This window comes from Drosophila hydei, unplaced genomic scaffold (assembly GCF_003285905.1).
Source record: "Drosophila hydei strain 15085-1641.00,03,60 unplaced genomic scaffold, DhydRS2 tig00008116-arrow-pilon, whole genome shotgun sequence".
Taxonomy (NCBI): Eukaryota; Metazoa; Arthropoda; class Insecta; order Diptera; family Drosophilidae; genus Drosophila; species Drosophila hydei.
Window position 1 is genome coordinate 1688257 of NW_022045829.1, and position 11723 is coordinate 1699979.

General features: G+C 37.7%; 1 protein-coding gene across 1 annotated transcript in view; it reads left to right on the forward strand.

The window, feature by feature from the left end:
• Window positions 1-11723, forward strand: part of LOC115483304 (nephrin) — a 78058-nt gene that overhangs the window by 21277 nt on the left and 45058 nt on the right. The gene's annotated exons all lie outside the window — the stretch shown is intronic.

Genomic DNA, 11723 nt, shown 5'->3' on the forward strand with positions numbered 1-11723 from the left:
CAAGAGCAGCTGCTTGTCTACTTTGTGGCTGTTGTTTTTTGCTGTTGTTGTTGTTGTTGATTGTTGGCTGTGGCTGGCCTAGAAACTTAATTGAAAAAGATACACACTCACACACACACATAGCTACACACACACACATGCACTTACACAAGCGTTTGGTTTTGAAAAAAGGTTTAATTTAAATAAACTACGAGCACCGTCAGACTATATTACCCAGCTAAATGGGTTCGCTTCGAGCAGTTTGTACCCGGTTCAGGTGTTGCCAGTTGCTGCTGCGGCTTAGCCGCTTAGATCTTTTACCTTGGTCATTTACTGCTGCTGCTGCTGACGTCTACCTATGCCTCTAACTCTGTCTCTGTCTGCGCTGTCTCTGCCTCTGTCATGAGTCGACTCATGTCGCCTTAAGGCTCTTCTGCTCAACTAAGCCACACAGCTCAGCGTGCACATGACATTGAGTTGAAAAACAGTTTAGTTATATATTAGGTTTTATATAATTAAAGGAAATGCAAACTAAGTAGCTGTGGCGTACATTATCTGTATATTTATCTACATTGTATTTGAGATTAGATTTTGTTGAAAGGGGTTTTTGAAAGCTGAACATTCGAGTGTCATTTAATCTGAGCTCAGGTGAGGCCTTAGTAAACAATTTATAAATCATAAGATGATTGTATTAAATGCATAAATATCTTTGGCATTGCGACGATCCATTGCTGTTATAGTCCATTTTCTATATGCCTTCTTCTGTCTGTGGCAGTCAAAAGCCTTATCGTATAATATACCCAACTATTATTCTATATTCTTTTACAGGGTATACACAAAGCACCTGGTAATATAGAAACCATTTTCTAGAGAAATATCTGACATCAAATTTCACTTCGTCTTTTGCTGCTTACGTTTTAAATCATATTTATACCCGCTCTGCTTAGAATACTTACAGGGTGTTTTAACATGAGTCCATCTAGCATTTCTTTCATTCAACTTTGACCTATGAAAGTATGCTAAACCTTTTAGGCCTTACTCCATTTGTATTACCAACAAGGCAAGTGACTAGAAAAAAGTAGTGAAAGTAAAAGTATTTTTATATATTTATATTTCCAGGCTATATTAATAAGACTTAATACTGGCTTGCTCTTTCTTCTATGGTGTTTAAAATGTACTCTATCTACGTTTACTGCAAGGCATTCAGATAATACTCTTAGACATATCCATACTATTTTCAACAGTTATAGGGTATATTAGCTTGCTCCTCTTAATCATCACTTTCCTCTAGCTCTCAGCATTGAATGTATACCAACTTCAATACACTTGAGCTTCCTTCTATGTGTCCAAATCAGCTCAAAATAGTTTTTCTGACTTTAGCTGAAATTAAATTTTAAATTTCAGACTTGTCCTTTCAGCAGTTAGTGAAGGGCACATCATTAGATATTAGATATTCCCTCGCAAATTGGGTACAAGACGAAAACTTGTTGCCCAGCAACAGAAGTGATATAAAAATAATTTTAAAACTCGCTCAATTACGTAGGGGTCACTGGGTGAAAGTGAACTCTTTGATCTACCTACACGCACCGCTACCTACACATATACTAAATTATAGAAATGCCAATGCCCTTGGCTGCCCAATTGGGTAAGCTTTACTAAAAATAGTCCATAAGCATGGACAGAATGTGTTGCCTACTTAGCTGGGCAGCCATAAAAACCAATGCGACTGATGAAACTTTAACGCTGCAAGGCATGCGCCAAGGCAAAAGGCAACATTAAGTTTATATAAATTTTTAATAAAGTTTTGAAGCTAGAAAACTGTTATATTTAGACAGACATCGAGCGAGATGGCAACGATGACGCAGCAGATAAAATATGACATTTATAGCGCCCGAATACGTAAAAGTTGAACGCACCCGTTGAGAAACAGCCACAGGAGCAGCCACAGGGGCAATAGCAGCACTTTGAATTTTATGTGGCTTATATAAGGACTGGGTAAGGATAACTTAACTCAGCGGGTGCAAACGCAACTGGCGGCGATTTTCATTGCGGTTTCCATTGAGAGCCGAGAAGGGGCAGAAGTTGCCTGTACATTAAATTGGCAGCTGGTGCCTGCTGCTGATTTTACAGTCTGCATTTTATATAAGTTTCGTGCACTCAGTCAGCGAGAAAGTACGTGTAATAATATTAAAAATGATAAAGTGTATAAGAACTGCGCTACAACATATTGAATATGTACAAGGAAATGAAAATATTACGAATTTATGTACATCAAAAAAAGATAAAGATATATATCTATATAAAGGTCTTGTCTTTTTTGTCAAATTTTCATTTATGTTTAACTACAAGTTACAATGTTTGGCTTGCTACAAAAGACATGCCAAAAACTGTTGTCAAAGCTCATGTTCATAGTTTAAATGAAACTCTATGAATTAGTTTTGCTGCATATGAATAACAAGGATAACTCGACTTTATTCTAGCACAAATCGTTGGCTGAACATTTAACAAAGTTTTATTAAATTTTTGCCGCTTTGTTGCCATAAAGCACTTGGCAAATGTAAATTACACATGAGCAAACAGCACAAAAGCTGGAATAATATTTGAAGCAAGCACACATACACACACACATATATATGTACACACATACAGAGGACATTTATGGCAACACCTTCTAATCAAGCAAAGAGCTTAAAATAAAGTAAAGCAAAGAATGAAATAAAAGATATTATGAAATTTCAAACACACCCTACACAGAGAGATGGCACACAAGGCCCTGTGTGTGAGTGTGTGTGTGTGTATGCGCACACATACATGCATGAGCGCTAGACAAGGAAGACAGTCGTTCGGTATTTTGGGGTAGAGCAGCTCAAAGAAGAAAAATATTACACACATAACTGTCAACCGGGTGTGTGTGGCGGGGGGAATTCGGTCTAACAGCCCCCAACAAAGACCCGCCCACTTTTGTGCGTGTTTGTTAATGAAATGTTTGCCTTTCGCATTTAGTTACGCTACGTTAGACACTTTTGCTTATTAGTGTAAAGCGCAACTTAAACGTTGAAAGCAAAAGACAAAGAGAGAGAGAGAGAGAGAGAGAGAGAGAGAGAGAGAGAGAGAGAGAGGAGAGCAGCAGCGCCTAGACAAGACAAGATAAGGCCAACAACAAAAATGTCCTTGTCTTATTATTAGAAGACAAGTCAAAGAATTGTCGCTGTGCAGCCAGCTAACAGTCGCATTTAGCTCACCCACAATTTCAGACGCTGTCGGCGCACAGTCACTGTCAGGGTTCAAGGTTATAAATGTGGGCGACCGTCGTGTGTGTGTGTGTGTGTGTGTGGCGTAGACGACTACCTACGACTGCGCTGGCAAGTTTTTTGGGCAATTAAAAAATTAAATTGTGCATATGTCACGTAGGAATTGGGCAGCCTTTCAGACGGGCTAAATGGCAACGGCAACGGCAACGGCAACGACTTCTTGCCTTTTTAAGTTTAATTGGATTTTGAGCGCTGCGCTGCGAGACGAGCTCTAACAACAATAATGCTTAATTAAGCAGCTAGACGTGTGTGTGTGTGTAGCTAAATAGTTGTAAAATGTTGTCAAAGTTTTATGGAGCATTTCGTATGCCCAATTTAAGCCTTGGGTTTCTATAATCGAATGACTTTTAAAGGCAAATGAGTTTGCTTAGGCGCATATTATTGTTTGAAATATATTATTTATTTTGTAAATACTTTTCATATTTAATGAATTCTATGTGTGATTTGATGTGCCAAATGGCAAATTCCCAACATTAGCGAACTCCATGCCACGTCCTTATAACAACATTTCAGTGGGCCAAGAAAATGCCACAAAAGTGTTTGCATAGCGTCAAAGTAAAATATTTTATCGACACGCACATTGGAATGGAATATCCGCAGACCCTGCGCCAAGGCTTGATTCGCATGTTAACAACAAGCAGTTGGCACGAGAAAATACAATGTATGTGTGTGTGTGTGTAGCTATATTGTGTTTTATCTTTAGACTTAACCTTTGTGCGACAAAGCTTTTAATATGCAAATGACTAAATGAACGGCAGAGTCGAGTTGTTTAAGCAGCTCCGACTGCTGCCTGCCCCTGGCTGCCGCTTCTCTGTCGTTTGGTTTTTGGTATGCGAAATGTGCCTCGGTCAATTGGTACATTTGCACATTTCATTAACGCGGTCAGCTGCCCTTCGGTTGCCCCGCGCATCGACCCCAACGAACAACTACTATTCCTCACTCCACTAAACTCTTAACTAGCTGACGCAGCGGGAAAAGTCCTTGCTTTGATGTTGTTGCTCTAACTTCACCAATGTGTGTGTGCGTGTGTGTGTGTGTGTGTGGGTGTGTTGCACACTTCAACACACTTATTCATGCACATTTGCATATCATTATGTGTATTTGGGCCAAGCCAAAGGCAGCAGCAGCAGCAGCTCCAGACTAATACGCCTTCACTTCAAGCTCTTGGGTTCTCCCTCTCGCTCGCTCTCTCTTACTGCCACTCTGTCTCTCTCATTTACTCACTCATAAAGCGTAGATTTAAGATTATGAGCTGGCTGAGTTTTGTGGCTAGCCGCTAAAAACATGTTTGGTATGTCAGTTAGTAAATCTGTGTGTTTTGTTTTGTTTTGGCCACGTTAGCTGGCAGTCAGGTGTTGGGCTATTACCTTGGCATTCCAGCTGCTTTGACTTCAGTGGACTTAAAGTCTTGAGTGCCTGTGACGAATTGTTCATTAAATCTCTGAATAGTAATAAAAAGAAATATGAATAAGAAATAGCTAGATTTTCTCGCCAAATGAAAAGAAATGAAAATATATAAAATATAAAAGAAGAAGAGTGCCTGCTATAATTGCTGTTGCTTTTATTATAAACAGTTAACTTGGCCTTTGTCTTTGCCTTTGCTTATTTGATTATTAATAAAAGTTTTCATTTCTTGCAGCTAAAGTTCTATAAATTTTAGCTATATTAGGTATTTTTTTGCAGCATTAATGCTTGCGGCTGGCATACTAATAATAAGGCTGTTGCCATTTCATTGCTGATGTGCCACATTTGCCACAATTGTTGTCAGCTGAAGCTATTTCAATGCCACACACTGACTACGCACACACGCACAGACACACACACACACACACACACAATTTATATGGCTGAGCCGACTTAAAAGGCCGCAACAATCGGTGGCAGCTGCTGCCAGTCGAGAGAGGATGCTTAGCTCAGCATAACATAGCGAATTGCTGTTGCCAACGTGCATATGTATAGATATATAAATACATGCACATATATACTTTAACTACATACATATATATGGTGCATATATAGCATAAAGTTCAATAGCGACAGCCTCTGTGCCTGATCTTTGCCTCCCTGGCCGCTGGCAGCTGTGAGCGTTGATATGATGAGCGATTTTAACACTTGTGCGTTGGCATTTTTAAAGCAAAATATTGCAATATTCAACCTACTTTTATATGGCCAACAACAACAACTACTGCGGAAGCATTGTTATTGCCGCACAGTGAAGTTATGACATTTGCCCATTGCGGCTTATGGCAACAGCTAAACGAAATGGCACAGCATGTGGGTTAAGGAAATCCACTGAGTTGGGTTAAAGCCTAGTCAATTTTTATGACAGCTGTGGCATACACTATATTTAATATTGAATTATTATAAACTTTGGGCTTATGTTAAGCAAGATTAAGCCTGCCAATAGTGAATACTATATATACGAATATTTTATATGTATTTGGTGCGAAAGTTCAGAATGAGTTGCTGTAACTAGTTCAGAAATTGCCTGAAAATGCATTAATATGAGAGTTTATTTAATATGTTATATTTGCTGCTGAACTATAATTTATAAAATACAACAAAAATATATTTAACTATTTTTTTTTAAAATAAAAAATATATAAACATTTTAGCAAAGCTGGCAGAAGTTACAAAAATTTAAAGGCAGCTGAGATGATTTTCTTTTGAGCATCTTTTGACTATAAACAAAGCCAGCTTTTGCTAATTTTCTTATGTATGAATCCAGTATATAGTACTGTTTATATAATATATCTATATATATAAAGTTTCTCATATCATCTATGCATATTGTATGGTCAGCCAAAGCATATAGTTAAAGCTATTGCTACATATCTAGCAAGACTAATAATAATAATACTGAAAATAACAATTTCGATATATAAATATATATTTACACGCTCTCAGCTATACACACGGAATGATGCCATACTCTGTTAGTGTATTTCAAATAATAATCAAACATAAATGCTTATATTTCATTGTGATGTGTGGCAGTTGTTGCTGTGCCGTGCTTAGCCAAAAGCAACATAAGCAACTGGCAATGACATTTGACAGGCACACAAACAAAGACCCCACACACACGGGTGTATACTTTGTGTACACTCACTCACATAAGTATACATATATATATTGATAAGCGCGTGTTTACATTTACACTGGGGAACCACCGAAAACGAAAACGAAAACGAGGCATATGAAATGTTATTTATACGAAACGAAGAAAAAAAAACTGCAGAGATAACAAGTTATATTATTTTGCTGTTGTTGTTGCTGTTTGTTTGTGTGTGTGTGTTTTTTCTGTGGCTTTGTTGTCTGTCCTGGGGGAGCATTACGTTTGGCTTGTTGAAATTTCATGCGCGCTGATTTGCAGCGCGTTGGAACGAGTGGCAATGGAACACGCGGAGCATGGCGCGTGCACAACGGGGCGTATGCTTCATATTTACAGCGCCGCAGACACAATCATTTTTAATTTATTTGCAAGCGCCACAGAACTGAGCGTGGAATCCTTTTAAAATCTGCCACGCACAACAAACGAAATGTAATTTAAATTTAATTAGCTCAGCGCGAGTCGAACTCTAGCAAGGATGCGCGGTAATAGTGGCCAGTGCAATAATTCTTAAAAAAAAACAACACAGAAAAAGAAGAAAAAAGTAAAACTGCAGCGTCGACTTTTTCAAGAAATAATTACTATAATTTATATTTATCAGCTGCTTGTGCGTACAGCTAAATTTATGTGCAGACAACAAGGACATATATATATCAGATATATATATATATATTTATATATATATCGTATATCATATATGTGTCTATGTATATATTGTTCTTTGTCACTGAGACTGCGCTCTTTTTTCAGCGTAATTGGATCAACATTAGCTGAGCTGGCGCAGGCAGCTTCCTTTCATGAAAAAGCAGGAAATGATATAGTCAAGAGGTCACAGCACTAATACGACCAACTAGCCGGCTTAACTAGCCGCCACACACACAAGCACAGTGAGCAAGACAAGGCGAGAGTTAAAGAGAGATAGAGACAGATAGAGATAGAGTAAGAAGTGGTATAAGTAAGATGCATAGACAGAGTCCATAAAGCGGCATTCACATGAGACAGCGGCTAACGAGGTCAATTGTAAGTTATTTCCTTCACACAACAACCAGAAGCTGAAAGAGAAGCAGCCAAAGCAACATCAACAACAACAACAAACCACAAAGAAACAAGAGTGAAGAAAAAAATGACGACATGTATATAGAAATTTGTGAAAGCAGACCAGGAAATAGCCCAGCATGAATATCATTATGGCTAAAGTGCGTTAAAGGTTTTTTATGCCAGCAAGTTAAACAAGAAAGAATATGCGTGTAGTATAGTGTAGTGCAGTAGACCTAACAACTCATTGTTATAAAAGAGTTGGCGCAGCGCTAAAGCGAGTTAGTTATGCAGTTGAGCGGTTGAAAAGGAATGCATTTTGTGTGCAGCCAGTTGGAAATATATTTGTAAGCAAATGTAGTCAAAGCTTAAGCGATCTTAAGCTGTGATAGGGTCACAGCAATTCTCATTGTGAGTTCCAATTGTTAATTGCCAAATAGGTTTTATTGTAATCTAAACACATTCACAGACAATACTTTATTTTGAGCTAAATTTAATTTAATAATATCTCTAAAGTATTCAGTTTTATCAACTTCTCAGTAACAAGTCGCAGCCCCATTAAAGCATTTCCTAAGTTATTCAATCGATTGCATTTAGCGTAAAATACATGTGCCGCAAGCTCTTATTGTATATCATTAAGGATCTGCGGCTGCAGCTGGCTGCTATCACATATCTGATATTCATGCAGACTTTAATTTATGCGCAATATTTTACACTTTTGCATGTGCAACGAGAAACTCATTTCAAATGCCATCAAAGAAAATGCATTTTAAATGTGCAAAAAAACACACAATCAAAAAGGGAAAAGCGATGAGAGAAAAGTGAAATTGTGTCACCTAATTTTGCAATAGCTCTCAGCTACGCATCATTGCACAACGGTAGAGAGAGAGAGTGAAACAAACAATTACGCATACGCCAGGTATGCCGGTTAGATGAAAAAATGTGCGCTTAGCGCATAGAGCAAACGCTATATATATCTATATATATCTAAAGTGAATTTTAGTCTGCACTCTCATGGCGACTCTCACTCTCTCTCTCTCTCTCTCTCTCTCTGTATCTGCTGCACTTCTCATATTTTTGATGCGCGCAGACAGCGAGACAATTGTATGCATATTTCATAATTCATAAGTTTTCGGGATCAAAAAATATGAATATTCAGCAAATGACAGTGCACAAAAGAAATAAATGAATGAAAGCGGAGGGCAAAAAAAAAGAGAAAAAAAAAACTGTGACTTGACGCTGCCTGCCTCGACTTCACGTTGCACGTTCACAGCTCGTTTGCAGACTGTCAGCTTTAATATCACCCAATTCTCGCCGTTGTCCCTCACTCGCGCCCGCCCATATGAGATACAAAACTTGTCCCTTATGTTGGGCTATTTGATTTGATTCTTTAAAGTTTCGATTGTATGAATTTGGGTCAATGTATGTGATATTTTATTGTGTTCGCTGTTGTATTCCCTGCCCACTTTTGTTTGGTTATTGTTGCACAGTTGTAGTTGTTCCGAGCTCTACTTATGCCTTGTTTTGTCTGACGACGACGACAAACAAACGACAGGCAACAATGCAGAGACAAAAGTACAACACACAGATCCGCATTGGGACCTGAAGGACATACGTGCTTTGTATGACTCAATAGTGTGGCTTACACACACACACACACACACACACACGCATGGCAAATACCCAAAAAACTTTTATTTTATGCAAAATAGTTATGTGTTTTTCGATGCTCTATCTACAATTGTTTCTGCTGTTGCACGTTTTACCTTTTCATTTCTCTTCTGTGCTTTTTATTTTTCGAGTGTTTGCCTTGTATTGATTTTTGCATTTTTAGGTCGCACAAAAGTTGCTGGCATGGGAGGCTGTACAGTAGCTAAGAACAGCTAGAGTTTACAACACAGTTGCACACCCACTCGCACACACATTTAATGAAGCCGTTTTGTGGCCAGATTTATGGACAAAGACTTAAACGTGGCTTTAACACGCGCTGCATCAAAAAAAAATGCCATTATTTTCTGGCTGAGTTTTACGGCTTATCGAGTCAATGTCAGGTCAAATACTCTTCTGGCAGATCAAGTTGAAGTCTATTCAAATAGGTCTTACTATAGCAAAATGCTTGGCAATGATTTGCATTTCATTGCTCACAGTGTTTATCTACAGAAAAATATATGAAAGCTTTTATTTTGGGAATTTAGATGGTTAATCTAAAGTGAGTTGGAGCAAGCTGCTTTTGAAGTTGTTATAAAATTTTCAGCAATTGAATCCAGTTCCTTTACCTTATATATGTACAGCAAATTATATTTGCTTGTATAACATACCTTATTTATGTTTTAGCAGTTGTTCGGCAGGTAATTGTGGCTGGTCAGGTTTTTAAATGCTGTCACTTAAAACAAATTTAATATTCGCAACACATTTTGCAGGAAGCTTGGTCAACACCTTTGAACTTTCAGACTATTTTGCATAAAATTGAAGCAGCAGCAGCAAGAATAAAACCAACTTTGCTATAGCCTTAGCAGGACAAGGTTCATTGGGTCAGTTCAGAGGTTGCTGGCACCGGGATATGGCAGTGCACAGATTTCGCATTTTTGTTACTTTATTATAAAAGTGGGCTTATTCGTCTGCTGTGTCTGCTTGGGGTGCCTCGTTTACTTGGCTCAAGCTACTATCCAATGTCCTTTTATCCTTTGCTGTTGCTGTTGCATTTTAACCTCATTGTATGTAAGCTAGACTCAAGTTTATTCCTGTGCTTTGTCAGTTTCTTGTTTTCTGCTTATTGATTGTTATCTCCTCTCGATGCTGCTGCTGCAAGTTGCTGCAAATAAAAATTATTGTTGAGCTCCTTGACTTTTGGCCTCTGCTCGTTGTGGCTCGACTCCTGTATATGCAAATTGAGCTTACATTTTCATTGTGCTTCGGTCAAATATCAACTAAATTGTAAGATTAAATTTTCTGTAATTGCTGAATAAGTTTTATATATAACAAATGACTTTTTCTATATCTCATTCATATTCTAGTTCTCTCCATGTTTCTGCTTTAAGAATTTAATTGTCAAATCAAAGAGCTAATCTCGGCAACAGACAGAGCCACTTGCAGATCATTTTATAGTCTTGATGTTTTGTTTCTAGTCACTTTATTTAATACCCTATTGCACTCGGCTATGCTCTTTGACATTTTAATCGAATTTGATTATTCTTTTGGGCATTTTATAACTGAATTGCTTTCTCCACATTCGTAGTTGTGTCCGAGTATTGTTTTTGCTGCCGCTGCCACTTCTTCTCCTTTTTGTGGTTGCGATGCCACATTGAAATTTGATTTTAATTCAGTTTTTGTGTTTTTCATATTTCAGACAAATTTCATTTCGGTGGCATTTGCAAAATGTTCAATCCCAGCCAATTGCAGTTACGGATCTTGTTTTGCCAAATTGAAATTCTGATCAAATTTAAAATGCAACAAACATGCATTTGTTATGAATGTTCAATGTTCGTTTTGTGGCTTGGCTGGCCCTGGCTCTGCTTTAATTTCCTTGCAGCTTTAATTGCATATGAAAAGTGAAAAGAAGTGAAACTGGAATTATTCTATGATTCGCTGATGGCATGTTGCTAACTCTGTTAAATTAAATATTCTTTAAGGCATATTTCAATTAGTTGCATAGCAAATTTTGTTACTTCTTTGAAATTTTATTGGACTGAGTAGTTGCATAATTTATGCTGTTTAAAAAGGCATTAAAAAGCTTAAACCATTGGAAAGCATTAATAGAATTCTGATAAATATTGCTTAGCCATCGATTGGTCACTTGTTTAGACAGGCTTTGAGCCATTTGACTGATTGAGTTGGGGAGAAATGCCAAATTAGTGCAAATAGAATGATCGAGCAGCCTGCCTCATGAGCTACTGCAAATAGCTGAGTGAAGTTCTGCGAAGCTAGCAACCACTCTCTGTGTGCTTACATTATTGATTATATATATATATAATATATATATATTTATATATATACGAGTTCATAATAATAATATTATATATATATATTTTGAGGCTGGCTTTAAAGCTGGGTCAATTGCAGTCACTGTGACAGCGACAACCACAGCACACGCAACACACAGACTTCCTCTTTCTCTCTCTCTCTGTCTCTCTCTCTCTCTTGCTCTTGCTCTCCACATTTTTCTGTTTTTTAACTCTCCGTTCAGTGATTTTTATAATGCAACCACAAAAGCAGCTCAAAAAGTCAAACACATGTCTCATGCGTAAAAAGTGCCTCATTAAATTGAGGGAAAAATAATGATATAAGTAGGG